Source organism: Sorex araneus, chromosome 6 (assembly GCF_027595985.1).
Source record: "Sorex araneus isolate mSorAra2 chromosome 6, mSorAra2.pri, whole genome shotgun sequence".
Taxonomy (NCBI): domain Eukaryota; kingdom Metazoa; phylum Chordata; class Mammalia; order Eulipotyphla; family Soricidae; genus Sorex; species Sorex araneus.
The window spans coordinates 102,614,712-102,619,471 of NC_073307.1; the positions used below are offsets into that span (position 1 = coordinate 102,614,712).

The 4,760-nt window shown below is 47.8% G+C and overlaps 1 non-coding gene across 1 annotated transcript; it reads left to right on the forward strand.

Moving 5' to 3' along the window:
* Positions 1–509: 509 nt before the first annotated feature.
* LOC129406192 (U6 spliceosomal RNA) lies at positions 510–612 on the forward strand. Its single transcript, XR_008630855.1, has one exon. It is a non-coding gene; the product is annotated as a U6 spliceosomal RNA (small nuclear RNA).
* Positions 613–4,760: the final 4,148 nt, after the last annotated feature.

A 4,760-nucleotide genomic window follows, 5' to 3' on the forward strand; every position in this document is an offset into this window, starting at 1 on the left:
GTCCCCAGAGCCCCATCAGCGTTGATCTCTGAGCACAGGCTAAGCTCTGACACAGTAGTAGCACAGCCAAGTGTGACTTGAAAAAAAAAAAAGAAAGGCTCTGCCTAATTGTCTTGCAAAGTGGTGATACGGGGTTTGGGCTGTTAGCAATGAATGAGCCTTTGGCTGGCTGCAATCCCTATCCACAGAGGATTCAGGCCATTCTAAAAGGGATCTCGTGGTTGTTTTAATTTGCAATTCTCTAGTCACATAAGATATGAAGTATCTTTTCTTTTGGTTTTGGGGCCACACCTGGCAGTGCTGAGGGCTTACTCCTGACTCTGTGCTCAGTCTGTGTTCAGAGATCAGTGGCGGTGCTTAGGGGACCGTATGTGATGCTGAGGATTCAAGCCAGACTCAGCTACAGGTAAGGCACGCACCATCCCCCTACACAATGTCTCTGGCCCCAAGGCATCTTTCCTTATGTTTATTTTGTGTCTGTAGATTTTTTTTTTGTGAAGTGTTTCTGCTTGCTTCAGCAGCACATATACTAAAATTCGAATGATACAGAGAAGATTAGCATGGCCCCTGTACAAGGGTGACACACAAATTCGTGAGGCTTTCCATATTTTTCACAGAGATTTAAAAAATGAAGTGTTTCTGGGTTTTTTTTTGTTTGTGTGTTCATTTTTGCAGTGTTGGGATGAAACCCAGGGACACAGACATACAAGGCAACTCTACCACGGAGCTATATCTTGACCCCTGACGATTCTGTTATTAAGGTCTTTGCTCCCCTCCCCCTTTTTTTTTTTTGGTTTTGGGTCATACCCAATGATACTCAGGGCTTACTCTTGGCTCTGCACTCAGGAATCACTCTTGGTGGGATTTGGAGTATCATTTATAGTTCCGGAAATCAATCCCAAGTCAGCCATGTATAAGGCAAGTGCCCTGCCCACTGTACTATCTCGCCAGCTCTTCTTTTTTTTTTTTTGCGGGGGCGGGGGGCCATTTTTATATCAGGTTATTTGTTTTCTTATGGTTTTATTTGGGCTGGAGTGATAGCATAGCGATAGGGCATTCGCCTTTCATGCAGCCGACCCATGTTCGATTCCTCCGCCCCTCTCAGAGAGCCCGGCAAGCTACCCAGAGTATCACGCCCACACAGCAGAGCCTGGCAAGCCACCCGTGGCATATTGAATATGCCAAGAACAGTAACAAGTCTCACAATGAGAGACGTTACTGGTGCCCACTCGAACAAATTGATAAGCAACGGGATGACAGTGACAGTGATGGTTTTATTTGTTTGGTCTTTGACCTTTGGGCTTCACTCTGTAGTGCTAAGGGGCTACTCCAGGCTCAGTGCTCAGGGGTTGCTCCTAGCAGTGCTCTGGGGACCATGCAGTGCTGGGATCAGATCCAAGATTTGTACAGGCAAAGCCCTTGCTCATCCCATTGAGCCACCCCTCTGTCTCACTGACTGTGAAGTTTAAAGGGTTTTCGGATATTTTGGATAGTGTAGTGTCCTTTATCTGACTTTTTTTCCCGTTCCAGAGACTGGGCATGTGACTCAGTGGTAGACCACTCATTTGGCGTGTGTCAGTCCCTCGGTGTGATCCCTGTTACCATTAAAAAGAAAATTCCTGGGGCTGAAGATACAGTACAGGGGAGGGCACTTGCCCTGCACGCAGCTGACGACACAGGTTTGATCTCCAGCACCACACGTGCTCGTCCATCGCCCGCCCCCTGCCAGGAGTGATCCCCAAGTGCAGAGGTAGGAATGGCCCAAAAATCAAAAACAAGGGGCTGGAGCGATAGCACAGCGGGTAGAGCATTTGCCTTGCACGCGGCCGACCCGGGTTCGAATCCCAGCATCCCATATGGTCCCCTGAGCACCGCCAGGGGTGATTCCTGAGTGCATGAGCCAGGAGTGACCCCTGTGCATCGCCGGGTGTGACCCAAAAAGCAAAAAAAAAAAAAAATCAAAAGCAAGCCAACAAAAAATTAGTTTTTCTGTCTGAGGTTTGTGTTCTCAATATCTGGGGGGAGGGGTTGACCACACTCAGTGGTTCTCAGGAGTTACTCCAGGTTCAGTGCTCAGAAGAACTAGCAGTGTCAGGGGTCAAAAGCAGGCTTCCCACATACAAAGCGTATGCTCAGACATTTGATCTATCTTTTCAGTTATTATTATTATTATTATTATTATTATTATTATTATTATTATCATCATTATCATTATTATTGTGCTGTAGTGATAGCACAGCAGTTAGGCGTTCGCCTTTCACACGGTCGACCCGAGTTCAATTCCTCTGCCCCTCTCGGAGAGCCTGGCAAGCTACTGAGAGTATCGAGCCCGCGCGGCAGAGTCTGGCAAGCTACCTGTGCGTATTGGATATGCCAAAAACAGTAACAATAAGTCTCTCAATGAGAGATGTTACTGGTGCCCGCTCCAATAAATCGGTGAGCAACGGGATGACAGTGATACAGTGACAGTGATTATTATTGTGTTGCTCAGGGGCTACTCCGGGCTCTGTGTCGAGGCGTCATTCCCAGTGGTGCTCAGAAGACCTTGTTGTACCAGGGATTAAACCAGGGTCAGCCACATGTAAGGCAGATGCCTTTATTTTGATAGTATCTTGTATAAAACAGAAATCTTTAATGTTTATTAATAAGGTAGGCAGGGGATGTGACAATGAGGGTTTGGGGTTTTTTTTTGGGGGGGTCACACCTGGCGATGCACAGGTGTTACTCCTGGCTCATGCACTCAGGAATTACTCCTGGCGATGCTCAGGGAACCATATGGGATGCTGGGAATCGAACTCGGTTCGGCCGCGTGCAAGGCAAATGCCCTACCTGCTGTGCTATCACTCCAGCCCTGTGGCAATGAGTTTTCAAAAAAATAAAACCAAGATGTGATTTGGAGGGGGAGCAATAGTACAGCAGATAGGGAGCTTGTCTTGAATGCTACCAACCACCCAGCACCTGAGCACAGACAGGAGTGAGTCTTGAATGCAGAGCCAGGAGTCACCCCTGAACCCAGCTCGGGGGGCCTCAAAACAAGGAAATTACTTTGTGGGGACTTTGTATAGCAGATAGGGGACTCGCCTTGCATGAAGTCAACTGGATTCTATCAAGGCACCACATTTGGTCCCCCCAAGTCCCTCCAGGAGTGACCCCTGAGTGCAGGGCCAGGAGTAAGCCCCAAGCACCACCAAGTAGGACCCAAACCACCATCCCCCCCACAAAAAAAATCAAAAATCAAAAAGGACAGACCCATGTCCTGTGGATCTGAGGCTAATAAGACTATTTATTTAGGTTTTTGATTATCTGGGTATTTGGTACTTTGGGTCACTCATTTAGCTTTCTTTCCCCCTTGATAATGCCTTCATACAACTCTTTTTCTATGTAGAAAGCTCCAATATATGCACGGTTTGAGAGAAAACCTATGAAACCAATTTTGCAAAGGCAAACGGCATGCTTCCCTCTTTGGGAGGTCACCCACATCTCAACTTGTGATGTGGAATTCCTCTTTTTCACTTTACGGGGTACCCTCGCTCTCTCCTTTCTGGAGGAGCCTGTGTTCTCTCTTGAGCATGTTCCTCTCTCTCCCTCTTTATAACCTTCAAATAAAACTCTTCTGCCTCACAGTTCCTCTCCTCCTGAAATTCTTTTCTGTGAGGGAAGCAAATGGGCCTCATAAAAACCTGGGCAAAGGTTAGGGCTAACTTCCCTTCTGCAAAGAACAGTTCCTTATTTCAAACTGAGCCCCACAGCTCTCGGAGAAATCAGGGCATGGGGAATTAGTTCTTACACTGCCAGGATCAAGGGAGACTCAGGCACAGGCTAATAATTGTCGAGTGGAGCTGGTGGGATGCCAACATCCACACTGCACAGGAGCTCTGGGCAAACTTTATCAGTACTGATGTTCCCAGGTGCTCTGGTGAGCTGCTGTGTAGAGAGGGAAGGGGTGGACTCCCCCAGCAGGCTGCAACCTTTTCTTTCCTCGCTGCACATCAATCACCTGCAATAGTTTACTTTTTTTTTTCTTTTTGGGTCATACCCGGTGATGCACAGGAGCTACTCCTGGCTTTTGCACTCAGGAATAACTCCTGGCGGTGCTCAGGGGACAACCTGGGATGCTGGGAATCGAACCCGGGTCGGCCGCATGCAAGGCAAATGCTCTATCTGCTGTGCTATTGCTCCAGCCCTGCAGTAGTTTGCTTTAGCATATGGATTCTTTCATGGATCATGCCTTTGGTTTGTATCTAAAATGTCATCACTGAACTCAAGGACCCCCTAGATTTTCCCCTAGGAGTAAACAGAGCACTGGCACACAAAGCATACACTCCAGTCCTTTGCACAATCTCCCTGGCTGCTGTGATTATTCTTTAAAAATATTCCATTTGGGGCCGCATCAATAGTATAGCAGATAGGGTATTTGCACGCAAACCGACCTGGGTTTGATCCTCGGCATTCCATATGGTTCCCTGAGCACTGCCAGAAGTAATTCCTGAGTGCAGAGCATCACTGGATGTGGGCCTCAAACCAGCACACTCATACACACACACACACACACACACACACACACACACACACACACACACACACACATATAGGGGCTGGACAGAGAATACAGTGGGTAAAGGTGCTTGCCTTGCATGTGGTTGACCTACATTCAACCCCCAGTACCCCATATGGTCCCCCAAGCCCTGCCGGGAGTGATCCCTAAGCACAGAATAGGAGTAAGCCCTGAGGACAAACAAACAAAAAAAATTCCACCTATG